We start from the raw sequence: 20110 nt of genomic DNA, 5'->3' as shown, positions 1-20110 counted from the left end.
CAACTGTTTCAATGCACGATTGACTAAGACCAGACACATTGGTTGTAAGGAATGCATGAGTATCTCCCATCAAAGCAGAGGGTAAGGCGCTAAAATGGGTCAAAGTAAAAGCTCTACAGCATAAGACACACTGCCCTCATTTGTTCAGGAGATGAGATTCCAGTTGCTTTGCTCCTCCCTGGTCATTTTGCTGCAGTGCTGCACTAAACCATGGTTGGCTTTAGCATGTCATCAGAATCTGGGTTCATAGTTTAGCTCTCCCAGAAAAAAACATTAGGTTTGTGGTTTGTCTGGAGACAGATGAACCATGAGATTCAGATGAAATGCTGAACCAAACCATGGCTTATCTCAGTGCAACACAGTGGCAAAATGACCTTGGATTATTTTGATTGCAGCTCTACCAGTCTACAAAGGGGCTACAGAATTCATTTCTTAATTTCAAAATCCTATTGTGATTGCTCAAAACAAGGAGATTTAATTTCTAATCCCCAGGGAGTCCAAAGTCTACCCCAGGTCCTTGGACCTTCCCACCTTGAAGTTTGGGTGGTCATGCCTGCACAACTTTTCTGTGAGCTGTGGATGAAAGGGGATCAGAGTGACTCTTGGCACAGTTGCCATGTGGATGCATGGAATCAACATTTGGGAGCCCGCTCAAAGCACCAAGTATAGGGCAAGCCCCTTGAACAGCTGGTTGTCTGGCATTCAGGAAGCGCTGCAGAAAGCCCTTTGCAAGACCAGTGCTCAGCACTTGCAAGGCTCCGAGCACAGGGCTTGCAAAGCACTTTGCACTCAGCACTTCCAAAGCACCCAACAAGCCACAGGCTGTCAGGCAACTGGGAAGCACTCTGCTTTGACTTGTGTTGGTGATCTGATGTTGTTATGATGTCAGATGACTGACCAGCAGGGCATCCCACCCATTTGTTAAAGTTGGCCGAAAGGGGCAGGGGACATAAATATCTGGCCTCTTGGGCAAAAAGGATTCCCCACCCCTGAAGGGTGGTGGGGTGAATATCTTGCAGTTAATGTCAGCCAAAGCTGGTGAGAATACATTTGTGTTGACTTAACCTCAAACTCTGTTGACATCTCTGGAGAGATTTGCACAGGTCCACCCAGTGCTTTTTGCACAAGAACCCAGTGAGCCTTAATTGTTAGCAGCCTAGTGATTTCAGGTTAATTTATAGCTAGGACTGCAGTTTGGAATCAGTTCTTGCTTATTGCAAGAAACCTGATTTTCCTTAGCGCTGGTTCTCATGCACAGGTCACCTTTATTTTCTCTACCTGGTTGGTGTGCTCAGAGGTAGGCAGATTTGTGGTGATCTGGACTAGCACAGGGAGACAGCCACAGAGACACCATTGATCCCAGCACTTACCTCTTTACTGATAAACAATTACATGGAACAAATAAGCAGGGCTAACATGTGTGAAATGGTCCATAAATGCCCTTTGAGTAAAACTGCTCAAAATTTTATCTATTTTTAAATTAGAGTTACAAATGAGAAAGAACAAATATGTCACAGGGTGAAGGTAATTGTATCACACTTTTTCTTAGAGGATGCTGATGACTGTTATTTAGAAGATTTTAAAAAATGAAACAGGGGGGAAACTATATATTGATCTGCACTGTGAAAAAAATGGGAAAATGAAATTATATATTGATGTTGTGTCTACCTGAATACAGATTGTTGCCTTCAAAGTGTGATTGGTGGCTTTGTTAATAAAGATATATTTATTCCTTTTACCTAGCATGTGTCTGTTGCCTGTATTTTGTGCCCTTGGGATTACTGCTGCACTGATACAGGGGAAAGAGCCATTTGATTTTAAATCAGGGGGTTGCCATCCTCTTTAGGATCATAGGCAACTTCTGGGTTTTTGAGCAAATGCTTCTCATATTCCTCCTCCCTAAGAAACGGGGGGGGGGGAGCAGGTGCATAACACTTCACTTTCCAATGGATGATTCCAATCCTATTTGTGGATTTCTGTCCTTAAAAAGAAATTTTATGGTAAAGACTAGTTCATTTCCAGTTCTTAGCCTGCGTATAGACAATAGCACCCCAGACTGAAGATGGGGGCTAACCTAATATACCTCTCTGCAGAACAATACCCTCTACATAAGACAGTAACATGCTAAGAAGTTTTCTGATTTCTTACAAAGATCCCAAAGAGAGTGGACAGACTCCCAAGTCTGAACTGGTACCGTAGTCCTTTCAGGATGAGGAATCTAGAGTTACAATAGAGATGTTTCTGAATTACTTTGGAAACTGAAGCAGGAACGGAAATTGCCAGTTATTGCTTATTTGTCACATCTCTAGAACGGAAATCAATCCTGCAGGGATCTTTGTTTGCTGCTGCTGCTGCTTTAGTTCACAAACAATGCTATGAGATTAACCACACTGAGTGGACCAGAATGTGGTCTAAACCCCCTTTTAAATTCATATCAACGAAAAGGAAAGAATTCACTCTAAAACTCACCTACAGGTGGTACCTAACACCAAGGAAATTAGTGCTAATACACCCAGGAACCTCACCAAAATGCTGGAGAGGTTGCACCTGCACAGGCACATACCTCCACATGTGGTGGGAATGCCCCAAAACCGAACTATTCTGGACAACAGCCATAAAAGAAATATGCAAAATAACTAAGCAGTTATTAGAAATAACCCCAGAACTGGCCCTACTAAACATCTTCCAGGATAATAATGCCCACTCACATCACAAAGAACTCATAAACCACCTACCCTACTCTCAGCAGCCAGAAACATCATAGCCAGACACTGGAAAGACTTGTGAGGTGTAAGCATGGACCAATGGTACCAAATAGTATGGGAAACAGCCTTACTAGAAAAATTAACCAATAAACTGAAACTGACACGGGTACAAATAGAAGAAGACGCCTTCACCCTGGTATGGCTCCCCTTTATCACACACACAGCCCAACAAGACAACGACAAGAATCCACCCACAGCATACAAATCAATATGGCTAACCTGATCCAAAGCACCCACCCACCCACCCCACACATACATGAAAACAAAGTTCACCACAGCCAATCACAAATGAACAAACAAATCCTAGGGCCAACCCCCAACCTCTCTCAACACCAAAGGAACACAAGCGAATAGCAAAGAGAACCTGAACAAGCGACTCTGACACAAACCCCCACACATACATTAAGTAAAATAGAAACATCACCACCTGACCTCACCCCCACTCACTAATCCCCCCTCCACCTCTTTCCCCCTTTTCTTCGGAATGTAACACTAATGTCTCAACAAATGAAACTGATCTGTAGAAAATGTAATTTGTAAAAAAGAGACATTGCACATGCTTCTGTAAACCAAGAAATCTTTAATAAAAATACATTTAAAAAAAACAACTGCAAAATATATAAAATATTATGAGTTCTGTAACACTCAACTCATCAGGAAATCAATTAAAATTTAACAAAATAAAAAGAAAAACAGAAAAGAACAATGCATAATTGTGGACATCTCCCACTGTTTTTCTTGTGCTGAATAGCGTAATGATAATTAATCATGTAAAAATTTTCTCAGAGGCTGAACTGCAGCAGAATGGAGACAGCTCTGCATGAATATGGTCCGGAGCAGAAATCTATACCTTCTTATATCAAGTCATGAAGCCTGTAGGGATCTGGTTTGAGTTCACACAGGAGAAGGGAGTAGAGAAAGGGGCTAAGTGGTGCGAACCTGAGTTGGAGGTGGGGAAGTTGCTTTGGAGATGGGGAGCAGGGATGCCACCCACCTTCATGTGGACTGGAGAGCCCCAGTGGAGGATCATGGGAGGTGGGGAGGTGATCAGGTGAAGGGTGAGGTGGAGCAGGAGCCTGGACAGAAAGGTGCAGTCTTGTCTCCTATAACGAGGCTCTTTTGATTCCTCAGTTTATTTGGGACTTCAGAAAGCATGGAAAGAGTGAGGCCAGTAGACCTGGTATAGGAGTGCCAGCCTAGCCCCATGACCGTGGGTGCCTGGGCAGCGTGTATGGCCCTGGCACTGAAATTTGTGGGTGCCCGTCCCCTTCAGGGGGAATTTTGTCGGTGCTCGGGCACCCAGGGCCCCAGGGAGCAGGCACCTATGACCTGGTAGCACACCACACATGCAGAATGTTCTGGCCTTGCAATGTACATTGCAATGTAAGAGACAGGAGCAAAAACCTCAATCCCACACTTCCCTCTCTGTATGTTCAGTCAAGGCATGCAGAGGACATTTACAAGGGATTTTTAAGTAGCTCTGTTTACTCAAGAACTGTGATTCCCTAATGCTGTCTCCAGGTGGCACTTCTAATTTTACTGTTCCATTATGTTCAGTGGGGCTTATTCCCAAGGATTGCACCCTTGGTCTTTTTGCTGCTAGTTAAATGGATTGTTTCTGCACTCACACACACAAGGCAGGCCCTCAGATCTGGCTGGCTGCCAGCTAGAACCTCATTAAAGTTGTCTTGAGCAATTAAAAAGGGATTGTAGCCATTAGCATTTATGAATATTTACGGCTGATGGCATTATGTAGCTATTTGGGTGTGAATGTTGAATGTTTTAATGATCATGGAGTTTGCTTTAGTTCTTGCGAATATATTCTGTTGATAAACTGCACTGCGAAGAACAATAAACATAAAGGTGGAGATTTAAACTGCACTTCAAACATTGCACTCCGACCACTCACCAAATTATACAGTGTTTTAAAAACACAGCTGATCAAGAAAATATTATTCATGTCTATCCAGTTGTTTGAATACCAGTTAGGTCAGCCTTCTATCTGGAGCATTCCAGATGTTGCTCATCTACAACCCCCATCAGCCCCAGCCAGCATGGCCAATGGTCAGAGATGATGGGAGTTGTCATTCAACAACATCTGAAGGCCTGGAAGTTCCTCACCAGTAATCAATGCTGATTCTCTGCAACGCATGTCCTTCCTCAACATTCCATGCTTACTTGAGATCTAGGATCAAGCTCAATCCTTCTCAGGCTGTTTTTATTATTATTATTATTTGCAAATGAACAAGCACTCTGAATAGATGAGGAGTCACCACTCTTAAGTCTGCAGAAATCACAACTTTGTCTGTCAGTTTTGCCCATTTTTGCTGTCCTGATGATCTTCAGATGACCTCTGTATTACATCTTCATCCCCATTTGCACAAAGCTTACATGAAAGACAGACTATATCTGGTCTTTATAGATTTGTCTGCAGGCAGGTTATGCAAAACTGCACTCATCCTGATTTGCTTATGGAGGTGGTTATACATCTTCCTGTTAATCATTAATTCATGCCACATCTTTCAAAGCATTTCCCCATCACTTTCCTACCTGCAAAAACCTGTTGCTTTAAAAGGGGGGGGGGTGTTGCAGTAGCATGACTGAACACTTTAATCTGCTTTAATTGCACAAACCAAAATTCCCCAGTGTGTGGTCGAATCCTTCGCACAAAATACTGACAGCCTGGAGGTGTCACATGTTTGCTATTAGATATAGGAATAATGAATACTTAAGTTTGGATTCCAAACCTTCATTTGTCTTCCCCACTTTTGTAATTTTCCTTTGTGTATTACTGCAGGATAAACAGTAGCAATTATTACATTATTTAATCACTTGCCTTTAATATAATATTTATTTTACCTATTTACTACCTTTTAAGAAATCCAAAATTGTTCTATGGTTATGCTAGATGTCAAACTGTTCAATTATAAGAGTACATAGCAGCTGAGAACCTGCACAAGCAACGGTGACACAAAACCCCACATATATTAAGTAAAATAGAAACATCACCACCTGACCCCACCCCCACTCATCTTCCCCCCCTCCACCTCTTTCCTCCTATTCTTCCTAAACAAATGAAACTGATTTGTAAAAAAAAAAAAGTTACATGGAAAAAAATAGGAGAGACATTGCACATACCTTTGTAAATCAAGAAAATCTTTAATAAAAATACATTTTTAAAAAGATAGAATTATAAGAATACATGTTCCTAAGATATAAATGATGTTTAATATATACTTTTTAATGAAAGCTGGCTTATCTAGGAAGGGATACAAAACACAGAAAGTGTGCACTTACACTCAATTCTGTGAGAGGTTTAATTACTATTAAAAGCAAGCTCGCGGGCAGTATCAATGTCTGTCAACAGATATTGGAAGCAAAGGATGATTTAATAATCCAAAGGTAATTAGAGAAAAACAAAAGTATTGCAGATGGCTTGCTATGGAAGCCATTTCAACAATGATATGAAGAGACAAAAGAGAGTTTGATGAATGAAAATGGGCTCAGTTGTGGTATGGTGATGAATTTAGATGCTGGCAGCAGCCCAGCTGGACACATACATGAGGCTGAATGTTGTGCCTTATTCACTTTCTTCACTGGGCGCCTGTGGCTTTATCGTATCACTTTCTCCCCCAAAACTGCTCTTTGGGAGACCTTTGGCCCATCAGATGTTGCTGAACTACAACTCCCATCAGCCCCAGCAAGAATGGCCAATGGCCAGGGATGGTGGAGGTTGTAGTTCAGCAATATCTGGAAGGCCAAAGGTCTCTCACACCTGCTTTACTGTAACAAGGGGCTTGCTCTTAGCACAACTGTATGGCTAGGCAAAAGGCTTTACTCTAAGCAAAATGTTCAAGTTGCTGGTGCTTCCAGGAGGTAGACTGACGCAGCCACTTCAAGCAGTGGAATCCAAGTAGCATGTCCAAAGAAGCAAGGGAAAGTGGTTGGGTTGGGTTCCAGTGAGATTTCATGAGAGCCCTGCAAAATTTCATGGGAGTGCCTCACATGTGTCCGGAGCAGATCTTTGAAACTAATGAAAGCTTAAGCTTCTGGGCCTCTGATCTCAGAGGGGCCCCAGAAGCAACTTGCTTAACATTTTTGGGTCTAGTAGACCCAATTGGAGTCACACTGAATTGAGTGAAACTGATTCATTTTGTGTTGTATATATTTCAACAATCCCAAAGTTTGACAGTCAGTAGCACAGATGTGGCAAAGTGTGGTGATCAGCCATGGAACAACCCCATTTAAGAAGACAACAGTGGTTGCCCAGGCCTCACTACTGCTTGCAAAGGGGTCCCCAGGACAGTTCAAGTTTCAGGGCCCCCAAAATGTAGTTCTGCCGCTGCTTGGGTCTCAGGAAGGTTGCACTCACCAGACCCTGGAAGGAGCTGCTGTGCAACCTCAGTGCTTTGGCGGGGTGGCAACTCACAAGGCAACACCTTCCTGTTTCGCCTCAGGTGGCAGAATGGGCTGGGCTGCCCTTGCCCTGGAGGAGCTGTTGAGAGTGTAAGCATTGTGTACCACAGGTGTATCTCTGTCTCCACTAGTGCAGTGACATTCATGCCATATCATCAGGTTACTCAGATTTAGGGTTGCAGCTGATGATTGGTCATCAACACCTTTGTTCTTCTTAACAGTGTCTCTCCCAGCAGATACCTCATCTGGAAAAACCAGCTTAGCCTTCATTTTTACATTGCTAAGCCATCTTGCACTAACATTATTTCAGGGCTCCTTGGGCACATAGGAAGCTGCCTTCTATCAATTCATACCATCAGTCCATCTAGTTCAGTACTGTCCACACTGACTGGCAGCAGCTCTCCAGCATTTCAGGCAGTGGACATTCCAGCCTTACCTGGAGACACCAGGGATTGAACCTGGGACCTTGTGTATGCCAACCAGATGCTCTGCCACTGAACTACAGCCCTTCCCCTTACAGCAGCCCTGTATGGTAGGTCAGTGTTATTATCCCCAGGTGACCAATTTCTTGAGAGTACGTCCAGCTGAACACAGTGTGACATATTTACAAATCAATAGGCATAGGATCAAGATAGTTGCTTGCTTAAGTCCAACCACTGTATCCACAGCTGAGATTATTTTTGAGCTAGGAACTTCAAACCTCACATTCTTAGCTACTACTCTGCACCAGCTCAGTGATTCATTGTGTATACGCACAACATTTATTACAGTTCATAGAAAGTGCAGAGTTAAATAATTACCAAATTAGGCTGATTCCTCCCCACCCCTCCAGGCTGGCTAAAGGCCACTGTAACTATTCCTGTGCTTTGTATGTTCTTTACCATGGTCATAATGTGGTGTCGAACCATTTGCTATCTCATCTCCTATTCACATATTTGGAACAATATCTCTTCCATAAGATCCCTTCCAGAAGGGATCAGAGATCAGAGTGGAGATTGTAGGCTCATTTCTTTCCTCTGTAATTCATGGTGTTTGTTGGAACTATATGAATATCCCCCAACCCCACCCCCCCAAAAGATCCAATGGCTGAGCTGCAATGCTTTTGCTGTTCCTTGAGTTATGCATCTGTCATATTTAAAAAGCGTAATTCTTTCCCTCTCGCTCTCCTCCTCTTCCTATGAAGTATGACCTTAAAGGTCTACCATCACTTTTTTCTTCTGATGTGTCAGCAGCTAATGTTTCAGACAGCCAAAGGTGAAACCTCATTCCTAAGACAACGTCAGCTTTGATTTCGCTGACTCCTTATATGAGCATTGCTTCAACCAACGCCATCAAATATTTGTCTGCTTTTTTTCTTTTTTGCTGTTCCAAAGAGTTTGTTAACTGAGTTGCAGAGAACTATTGCTTGAGGGCTGAGCCATATTAATTACAAATAAAATTGCCTTGCGCCAGGGCAGAAAACGACACAGATTAATTTGTAGAGCAGTTTAGAAGCAGCATTCTCGAAGGCGTCTGCTCTGCAAAGTACTGAAATCAATGGGAAAGATAGAGCAGAAGAACACCAAACATTGAATGCCCATTCAACACACGTCTAAAGCAGATGACATCACCAAAAAGAATCATGGGAACAGTAGGCAAGGGAAATGGTAGCCCCTGTGAGGGGAAAACTATGGTCCGGTCCCCAGCATTCTTTGCGGGGGAAGCCATGTGCTTTGAAAATGCACAGAATGTGCTTTAAATGTATAATGTAAACCTTTCCATAGTTCTTGCATAAGGAGGAGGCTGGGTTTTTAAGGTGGTTTCATACCAGAGTTATCAACCATTGGCATAGCATGGGGAAAGCAGAGGAGCGGTTGCCTTGGACACAACATTGTTAGCAAAACTTGAACACCCTGTGCTGCCTCAATACAGCTGCATGCTTCTGTAGCTGGTCTCTACTGAAAAAAGCTTCTCCAGGCGAAGCAGTACGTGACATCTCCAGACAACAGAACAACTCCTCTTTTCTTGTTTCTGTGGCTGCGATCTCCTGGGTGACACAGACACTATTAGGCAATTGAATGCGCATGTGTACTCTGCCCATTTTCCTCCCTCCCACCCCCGCTCTGTGCGCTTGCAACCCACACTTTGCCACTGGTACAACCACCATTTGGAGGGAGACCTTTTTGCACAGGCCATTGCCGTTCCACGTACAAACATACTCAGACCCTGGGATTGGCATCTGACCCTCTCTGTGAATCTCCTTCCAAGGGTGCTCAGAGGGTGGTAACATGAAAACTGGCCTTTTCTGTGGTAGCAAACTCCCCCACCCCCAACTTGCAGAATGATCTCCCTAGGAAGCTGGACTGGCATTAACTTTGCCAATCTTGCAGTGCCAAGCAGAGACATATTATTCTCTCAGGTATTTGGATAGCACTGGTGGTCAGGCTGTTGGGGTTTAGGCTGTGTGGAAGGTATGTATGTTTTTTGCTGACTGAGGTCTGATTCCCGCCCCCCTTTGATGAACACTTTTAGTACTTTGCATTGTTTTATTGAACTTCTTAATGCATTTTGAATTTATTACTGAGAAATGCTTTGGCATACCCTTGGGTGTGTGAAGTGATGAATACATATTCAGAGTATGAAGAAGAGTGCAGAAAAAGAGATGATGTGTGGCAATTAATAAAATAAAATGAAAGTGTCTTCCTGGGTGTAAATTGACAGTTATTCTGGAGAGCTGGTTTTCAACTTGTAAGGTCCAGCAGCACTACCACCCTGCACAGAAATCAAGAATCGGGTCCCATAATGCATGTTTAGGGTAAAGGCATGTCCCAGGTGTGAAAATGTTTAAGACTGCTGCTCTAGATTATTTGACTTCTTGGTTAATCCAACTCTGAACACCTCTAGCACTTACAATTTCCTAAAAGCTGAGCAACAGAATTTTAGTCAGGGGTAGGGACACCCAGCAAAAGGAACTGACAACAGATTCAGGATTGACCAAGAAGAAAATGCTCCTTTATGCACCACAAAGTAGCGCAGCAACAGATTCAGGCTCTATGAAGGCTCCCATCATAGAATCATAGAGCTGGAAGGGACCCTGAGGGTCATTGTAGCCCAGGCATAGGCAAACTCCGGCCCTTCAGATGTTTGGGACTACAATTCCCATCATCCCTAGCTAACAGGACCAGTGGGATGATGGGAATTGTAGTCCCAAACATCTGGAGGGCCGGAGTTTGCCTGTGCCCTCGATAATCACAACCATGCCACCTCAGTCACACACCCTTCTTGATTATTTTATAATTATACAACAACAGTTAGAGATGTATTGCAACGATCAGTGTGTCACTCCATGTGCTGCCTCTCAGCTAGATCTATTTTCTGTGTTCCTGCAAGGGTAAATGATTTGGAGTGCTCTAATATCTTATTTTGGAGTGGCTTCAGTTGTGTTTTCCTTGAAGTTCCATTGTACAGAACAGAACTTGCACACCATTCCCTGGAAACTGAAGCACCTTGTGTTGCCAGTGGTCTTAAAATTCTTCGGAGCATATAGAACAACCGCTCCATCATGCTGCACACCTTCTCCAGAGTGACCCTAGGAACCAATCCTCAGTGGCCGACTCACCTCCTTTCACTCTGATTGGCTCCAATCAGCACAAAAGGTAAGCTCCCCTTTCAAGCTGACTGGGTGGCTCCAGGGCATTGGAGACCATGCTGCAGAAACAGTAATGCATCTTTGAATGCTCGCAACCCCAGACCACTGCACCTTTGCTTGTGTGGCATGGATATGGAACCAGTGACCCTCTAGATGCTACTGGACTCTAGCACCCAGCATAACCGGCCAGGGATCAGGGATAATTGGAGTTGTACTTCAGCAAGACTTAGAGGGCCACAAGTATCCTCTCCCCTCTGGTTTTAGTGGAAGAAGGTGAAAGGCTTCTCAGCTGGCAGTTTGAATGCTTTCTGGAGTTAAGACAATATATGCTACCTTTCTAAGTTGCATCTGTTTGGTGTAGAATTTATATGTGAGATCACTTCTGATGGGCTTGGCTCTTGCCCAGATAATGTCTTTGTGATGGATAAAGCTGCAGTTGCTACTTTGGGCTTGTGACAGAGGATTCACACGGACTGTTCAATTCTCTAAATGAGTTTTGAAGGTAATGAGCAACATAAAAGTTTTATGAGGGTCATTTCCTTCCCATTGCAGGTTTTGAAATAGCGTCAGACTAAGAGAGTGGCTGTTGTCTCTAAGAACCAGAGCCAGAATGGGAGCAAAAGGTAACAAGTACAAAAGATAATCCAAAGAAGTTGCTTTATCGCAGGTCAGACCTTGGGTCCACCAAAGTCAGTATTGTCTACAGTGAGTGGCAGCAGCCCACCAGGATTTCAGACAGAATTATATTCCAGCCCTGTCTGAGGATGCCAGGGATCAAATCTGGGGACTTCCACATGCAAAGCTGATGTTCTACCACTGAATTATGGCCCCTCGGTTAAATCACAACAGTTACACCCTCCATCAGAGTTAAGCAACAGCGAATTAGTGCAGTGGATGAGGGTCAAACTAGATGTTAACAGACATAGGTAGCAATCTCTCAATGGCTAAAAAGTAAGAAAAACTCCAATTGGAAGTGGAAGAAGGGACTGAATGCACAACCCTTTCCCTCTGATTATTTTGGATCTGAAAATTTCCCTTCCCCAGTTGCTTTTCCACCCACAGAGGAATATAGAAAGCACCAATAGCTTTTCCATCACAGGTGGAACAGCAGCTTAAGTGTGTGTGGGTGTGTTTGTTTGTGTATTAACAATTTATTTCGCTAAATATAATTATTTTTAAATCTCAGAGCAGTGTGCAATGAAAATACCATAATGACAGTGGAAACGCAAACAACATTAAATAAAACCATTTTTAAAAAACAGGCTATAAAGCAAGATTGAAACACAGACATGTGCCACTGATACAGCTGAGCAAAATACAAAACAAAAATAAAAAAATTTAAGGGTGTCCAATGCAACTTGAGTAAACATTTACATTTTTGAGAAGCAATGAATGGTGATTACTGTTTCGTCCTCACTAATTATCCAAAGGACGTGGATATGCTATCACCAAGGAGCCCCACTTCTGTGTTGTTGTCACAAAGTGACAATCTGCTTGTCATGGACCAACCAAAAAGGCCACATTCACAACACACATTTAAAGAGCCATGAGATGCAGCTTGTTAAGGGTGCTGTCTACAGAGTTGTTAGCAAACCCATTTGCCTCTCAGAGCTAAATTTGCTGGAGTTCCCTGGGAAGAAAGTTTGTTAAACCCCTTTGGGAACTGGAAGGAGAACAGGAGTCTCCTAACAACTCTCAGCACCTTTAGCACACTGCAGTTCCCAGGATCCTCTGAGGGAACCCATGACTCTCAGCAAGTTCTGCTCCCCGCCCCTTCTCAGGCTTTTTTCGTTGTGCATCCTGGAACAAGAGAAGAAAGAGCCATGTGGATTGGCTCTCAGTTCAGCAAATGCTGTAAGTGAACCGAATCTCTCCGAAAGGAGATTTTATAGCCTGCATCTTTGCTAATCCAAAGATTTCATTATCCTTTTTGTAAGGACAATTTTCCTGCCCACCCCCCATATAAAAACTGTCTGGAGCAACAACTGAATGGGGTGACTGGTGATGACATATACATAACACTAGAAGCCTGGTTGTCTCTCATTGCCCAGGTCCCAGTGAAGGCCTACTTGCCCCCTTTCCCAGCTAGGCCTTGCCAGATGCGTCTTCAGAAAGGAAAGGAGAACTTGAGATAGGAAAGGAAAGATAACATGCACAACTTAAGGCTGGGCCTTCTGAAAATACATGATAAATTTGGTTTTCCTTCCCACAAAACTCATCCCTCCTTATGTTACTGGACTACAGCTCCTAGCATTTCTGACCAGCAGGTATGCTGCCTAGGATTGATGGAGTTCAACCATATTTGGCGATCACCCCAACCCTGCTTTACATTTTGTGCGGGGGAGGAGGGGGAGAATAAAATGAAAGTGACATGGTGACTCTTGGTGATCAAAAGATTTAATATTTAAATTTTCTGTTCTACAATTTAAAATACTCATTTAAACATCCTTAAAATATCAATGACTTTTCTTCTTCTCTTTCCATGGTTCTTTTTGCATATCATAAATCCCTGCATATTTTACAAAAACTAAACCATTCAGTATTCCATTATTGTATCCATCAAAACTTATTTACACTGTTGAATTTATCTTAATGCTGCCAACATTTTCAGGTATACACAATTCCCCCCCCCCCCAATATATTCAATAAACATTTTCCACTCTTCTCTAAACGTATGTTCTTCTTGTTCTCTTATTCTATATGTTAAGTCTGCAAGCTGCGCATATTCATCAGCTTAAGCTGCCATTCTTCTTTAGTTGGGACCTTGCTCATTTTCCATTTTGGGGCTAAACACAGGCCACAGGAGTGGCACACATAAATGACCTTTTGACACCAGGGAATTTTTAGTCTGAATTATCCCCAACAAAATGTTTAAAAGTACTTGCTTACAGGTTTCCTGCAGGTGTCTGGTTGGCTCCTGTGAGGACAGGATTCTGAACTAGAATTGGTCCAATCCAGTAGGCTATTCTTACATTCATACCTGTAATTGGCTAAGCACCTCCCCCATACGGAAATCAGTGTGTCTCCTATTATAAGCACTGCCATCTCCACCTGTGGCAAAATGTGAATGAGTTTCTTTTCCATGCTAATGGCTTCTTTCATACACTACTTCTTTCCCATGGGAAATTCAGAAATTACAGCAGCAGTTAAGAGGTTGGCACTAAAGCTCAGTGCTATAAAACATCTTTGTTTAAAAAAAAACCCCAACTTTCTAAACCTGTTTCAGTCTGGATGACAAATATATATCATTAAGCGCGATTAAGATTTCGCGATGGCCTATGCACCACGCTTAATTGTCCTCCGTTTATACTTTTCATTTTTATCCCATTAAGGCCAGGGACTGTGATTAAATGGCACTAAATTAACTCCAAGGCTCGTATGTCAGGCTGTGGACCTTCCTATGTTTTAATACATCTTCTTCTCGTTTTCTATCAATGTATAAGTAAATCCCAATTTTCATTTCTGTTTTGTACAGCTGGGTCAGTGACGGGAATTCAAATGCATTTTCTGGCATGCAAGGGATAGAAAGTGGCAATGGATCATACAATTTCTCTTCCAGTAATTTTCCACAGCAGAACAGATGAGGAGGTAGCATTTGGGGAATGATGCCCCCAGAGCAATGGGCAAGGGATACGCAGGATATATTAGGTCCTGTATTCCAGAGTAGCATAAAGCATTTACAAACTGAGGCACTGTATATACGTTTGAAACAAGAGCTGTCCTTCCCACAGGCTTACAACATAAAGATAGACATAAAATGCATTAGGGAGGAAAGGAAAGGAGTGTGGTGTAGTGGTTAGAATGCTGGACTAGAGTATGGGAGATCTGAGTTCAAATCTCCACTCAGCCATGAAACTCTGGCTTTGGCCAGTCACTCCCCTCTGCCTAAGGGAGAAGCCAAGTAGCACTGGATCTCTGACAGGCCATTGGACAGGGCTGTTTGGCCTTGACCTCTGAAGCAATGCAGCTGAATGACCACTGAGAGAGAAGCTGTTCTGGAAAGAGAGGAGCCAAGTGGGAGTTAGCTGCTGCCAGGCTGATGGAGGGGGCTCCTCTGCCTCCCCTCCCCATTGCAACCTATTGGGCATGTCGTTGAGGCAAGCTATGGTGGCGCCAAATGGCAATTGGCCAAGCCAGTGGAGGGGGAGATGCTTTCTCACCATTGCCAGGTGGGATGCTTGCTGAAAAGGGCAGTTTATTTGGGACGGGAGGCCAAAGGGCAGCTGCATCCTAATTTCAAACAGATAGAAAACTAGGAAAAAGAACATGAGAAGAGCCTTCTGGATCAGGCCAATGGTTCATCTAGTCTAGCTTCCTGTTCTCACAATAGCCAACCAGAGGCCTGGGAGAAATCCCCGAGCTGGACTTGATCAGCAACTGGTAGTCAGGAGCATCACCACCTCTGACCATGAAGGCAGAGCTCGTGGCCATTGATAGCCTTGTCCTTCATTAATTTGTCCAGTCCTCTTTTAAAGCCATACAAGTTGTTGACCATCACTGCCTCCAACTGGGAGCGAGTTCTATAGTTTAAATTATGAAGGATTACTTTCTTTTATCTGTCCTGAGTCTTCCAACATTCAGATCCATTAGATGTGCTAGGTGAGGAGAGAACAACTTTTCTCTACCAAATTTCTCCATGCCATGTGTAATTTTGCAAACTTATATCATGCCATCTGCTACTCATTCCCACCCCCCTCTAAACTAAAAAAAGTCTCAAATGCTGTAGCCTTTCCTCAGAGGGGAGTCATTCCATCCCCTTGATCATCATTGGTTGCCCTTTTCTGAACCTTTTCCAACCCTGCAAATATCTGCCTGGAGGCCCAAACTGTACACAGTATACCAAACACAGTCACGCCATAAACTGGTGCAACAGCATTATGATAGCAGCAGGTTTTATTTTCAATTCCTTTCCTAATGATCCCTAGCATGGAATTTGACTTCTTCATAGCTGCCACACACTGGGTCAACACCTTCATCAAGTTATTCACTATGACTCCCAAGGTCTGTATAATAAAATTACAAACTGGAGGAGGACAAAATCTATCACCAAAATAAATGGGACACTTAAAAGAGAAAGAAGGAGAATAAGTTTAGCGACTATGTTTTTTGTTTTCTTTTTACTAGCAACAGACAGGGTGTGATAAGGGGTAGGAAAAGAATAAAGATGTGATATCTAGGGAAATACTTGGGGTGGGGGTGGGGTGGGGGCTTAACAAGAAAGAAAGAACCCACAGCAGAGACCAAAGATGGGAACATAGAGAAGAATCAGAGATGAAAGATAAGCAGGAGCTGCTAAGAGAATGAATGTGCTTCAATGTGCTTAAATTGAATAGGAAAAGGAAAAGATAGTGAAATCAAACAGAAGGAGGTGATGTTATGTATTATTCAGCAGTTGTTAACACCACCAAATATGTCTGTCTGTGTGTCTATGTTAAAAAAATGCTGAGGCTCTTGGATGATAAAAATTGTCTGCATCCCTGCTTTTAGGACAAGTGATGTATCCTCTCCTTGGACCATTTTTTACTTGGATTCATCACCCAGCTTTCCTCAGAGCTCAGCTTACGTAGTATACAATATGAAGATACAGTTCCCTGTCTCTAAAGTATTATGGTCTGATATAATATGCCAGCTATGTTGATATGTGTGCTATTATTTGAGCGATTTCCATTAACGGCAATGCTGTTTGTCTTCTAGCGGCTCAGCAGGTATCCATGATGGATGATTTCTGTGCTTCACTCAACCTTGAGGATCTTTCTTCATCATGTTTGATCTGGACTATATTTATCAATTACTTTTCTTCTATTTTAAAAAAAGCCTCCTTTCTGAACGGAGCTCATCCTATTTTATCTTCACGATAACCCTGTGAGGTAGGTTAGGTCGACATGCCCCTGTCTAAGTTCCCTGTTTGCACAGAGCTTTTATGTGCACCCACAAACGTGTGTGCATTTTTTAACTCAAGAAAAACTGAGGTTGTGGGTGAAACACAAGTACCTATGGACATCTGCTTCTTCTGTCCAATCCTTAACGCCTTGCTTTGCTCCTAACCTCCTGAATCATGACTCCTGAGCTCTATGTCTGCTGCATCGCTCCTTGCCTGAATAATGATCTCTTTCTTACTTCCAAGTAAGAGTCTCTGTCTGCCTGTTTTGGGACAGAGGAACCAGGACACAACCATTATTTAGCCTTTGGAGAAGATTAAAGTAGACACATGAAAGCTACCTTCAAGTATCTGAAGGGCAGTTACACAAAAGATGGAGCAGGCGTCTACTCTGTTTTTCCAGAAGGCAGAACTACTGCCAACAGGTGGAAATAGCAAGAAAGCTGACTTTGATGAAACATTGATGAAACTTCCAAACACTAAGAACAGTTCAACAGTGAAACCAACTGCCTTAGAAGGTTCTGGGTTCTCCTTTGATGAAGGCACTTTAAGCAGAGCCTGGTTATCTGTTAGAATGCTGTCATTTCATACTACATTACAGATTCCTCACTGAGCAGGGGTTAAACTATATTACCTCTAAGCCCCTTCCAAGTCTAGGTTACAATGACTCTGTGATTTCGGATGCATTGGAAATGGGTTATTTTGCATTGATCCAGTAGGAAATTAAGAGTCATCTGACTCAAGTGTGGCCATATAGATTGTGATGACTCTTTTGTTTTGAATTTTGCCAGGGTTCCAGCTTATTAGCTCTAACATCCTCCATAGCGCAGAATCAAACTCTATGAATAATACATGGGATCCTGGGAGGCAGCTGTGAAATCCAATTAGTTTAGCTGAAATTTGCATATCAATCAAGGGCAAAATATTTCTTGCTCAGCTGCTGCAGAAGTAGCCTTTTAAGAGATTCAGGGTGCACACTTGTAAATTCTGCAGGCAGTTGTAAATAGCAATAGCTTTATTTAAACGCTGGGAACTTTTAAAAATATACACAAGTCATCTGGGGGAGGAGAAACCTCTGCACTGGATGCACAAGTATCAGTTGTAAAATATGAGCTCCCAGGTGATAGCTGAGAGCCCAAGGGTTGGAAAGATAGTGCTCCCAGGTGACAGTCAGGTGCATGGAGTGAGTAAAGTTAAGTTTGGTGCTAAAGAGTTCTGTCCTGAGGAGAAGTTAGGAGAGGAGTCATTGTGGCCCTAAGTGAGAGGGTGGGGAGATAGATGTGTTGGTGAGGGTGTTTGTTATGATTTAGTGCCTAGAGCCCCGGATAGCATCATTCTTACCTCAGTTTGTTTGGGTCTTCAATTAGGAGAAGGCCAGTGGCTTGCTCCAGAATTCTGCTCTCACAATGACCAACTAGATGCCTCTGGAAAACCCTCTAGCAGGATCTGAGAAGAAGAAGAAGAAGAAGAAGAAGAAGAAGAAGAAGAAGAAGAAGAAGAAGAAGAAGAAGAGTTTGGATTTGATATCCTGCTTTATCACTACCCGAAGGAGTCTCAAAGCGACTAACATTCTCCTTCCCTTCCTCCCCCACAACAAACACTCTGTGAGGTGAGTGAGGTTGATAGACTTCAAAGAAGTTTGACTAGCCCAAGGTCACCCAGCAGCTGCATGTGGAGGAGCGGAGACGCGAACCCAGTTCACCAGATTACAAGTCCACCACTCTTAAGCTCTACACCACATTGGCTCTCTCTGCTCCTGTGGTTTTCAGCAACTGGTATTCAGAAGCATTGCTACCTCTGACTATAGAGGCAGAGCACAGACATCCAGGCTAGTAGCTATTGATGACTTTCTCCTCCATGGATTTGTCCAATTGTCTTCTAAAGCCATCCAAGTTGGTGACCATCCCTGCCTCTTGTGGAAGTGAGTTCCACAGTTTTTGTACTGCATGAATAAGCCCCCCCCCCTTTTGCCTGTTCTGAATCCTACAGCTTCACTGGAAGTTCATGAGGTCTAGCGTTATAAAAGAGGGAGAAAAACTTTTCTCTATCCACTGACAACCTGTTGATGATTTGTTGGCTGGTACCAAGCAGTTGGGACGCGGGTGGCGCTGTGGGTTAAACCACAGAGCCCAGGACTTGCTAATCAGAAGGTTGGCGGTTCGAATCCCTGCGACGGGGTGAGCTCCTGTTGCTCGGTCCCTGCTCCTGCCAAACTAGCAGTTCAAAAGCACGTCAAAGTGCAAGTAGATAAATAGGTACCGCTCTGGCGGGAAGGTAAACGGCGTTTCCGTGCGCTGCTCTGGTTTGCCAGAAGTGGCTTAGTCGTGCTGGCCACATGACCCTGAAGCTGTACGCCGGCTCCCTCGGCCAATAAAGTGAGATGAGCGCCGCAACCCCAGAGTCGGTCATTATTGGACCTAATGGTCAGGGGTCCCTTTACATTTACCTTTACCAAGCCGTTGGGTAGTGTATGATATGGGTTGAGGGAGTGGGGGATCCAAGAGTGCACTGAAGTGATTGCATGTTGTGGGAAGGGAGGGGTTGTGTGATAAATGGTACTAAAAAGTAGGGACCAAGAAGTAGTGTGTGCTGTGGAACTTACTCCCTAGTAGTGTGCTGAGGATGGCCGCCTAAAGCCTGCATCCCTAATTCGCTCAGCTAATGTTTATTTTGTATCATTTGCCTCCCGTCCTGGAAAGCCAGACCAGCAGGCGTCCGAAATTATCCCCACCCCCAGACTGTTTGTTTCATTTGTTTGATAATTGTGAGGGGGATGGAAAGTTGGTGAAGCACCCTTTAATCCCCTAGCTTCTGAAACTTTTCCTTTGGCTCTCTCCCCAAGATGAGATTTTGCTGATTTGCAGCACAATTGAAATCCAAGATCCGCTGGGATAAGAGAGTTTGGATTTGGCAAATCTTGGGCTTTCCTAGATCAGCCAGGGTTCAGCTATACCTACACTGGTGTAAATTCCTCATGCTCACTGAGGCAGAGATACTGAGTCCCTCTTGACTCAGTTAACAAAACATACAGCAGCATAGGTCTCCCAAAAGGCCCGTGTTGGTGTGGGGCAAGGTAATGATTAGACTAATTCAAAACTCTGTTCATTACAGTTATGTGGCCTAGTTCCAAATCCTTAAAACTCGGACCCACACTAATCTGATTGCTCAGTCAGGGACTCATGCTTGGAATTTGAAATAGAGTATCTACGGTAATTCCAGCCTAGACTTTGCTGACTTCCTATAGTTAGGATTCATCAGTTACATGTTTTTGCTTGCTATGGACATTTTATTGTACTCTATGGTAGTTTTAATAGGCTGTTCAGCAGAGCTGTTTTTCTAGAGAAAGAGGTGTCGGAACTCACCATGAACACCTTCCTTGTTCTCTTATAATGGCAACGGTGCCCACCTGAGAGGTGCAGGAAC

At 43.4% G+C, this 20110-nt stretch overlaps 1 long non-coding RNA gene across 1 annotated transcript in view; it reads right to left on the bottom strand.

The window, feature by feature from the left end:
• LOC308468772 overlaps window positions 1–18908 on the bottom strand; it is a 49310-nt gene extending 30402 nt beyond the window's left edge. The window contains exon 1 of the long non-coding RNA XR_013981868.1: window positions 18029–18908. This is a non-coding gene — a long non-coding RNA (uncharacterized lncRNA). The remainder of the gene's footprint in view (window positions 1–18028) is intronic.
• Window positions 18909–20110: the final 1202 nt, after the last annotated feature.

Source organism: Podarcis pityusensis, assembly GCF_964106645.2.
Source record: "Podarcis pityusensis genome assembly, chromosome: Z".
NCBI lineage: Eukaryota > Metazoa > Chordata > Lepidosauria > Squamata > Lacertidae > Podarcis > Podarcis pityusensis.
Note: the sequence above shows the minus strand (reverse complement) of the source record. Positions and strands in the feature narration are given on the sequence as shown.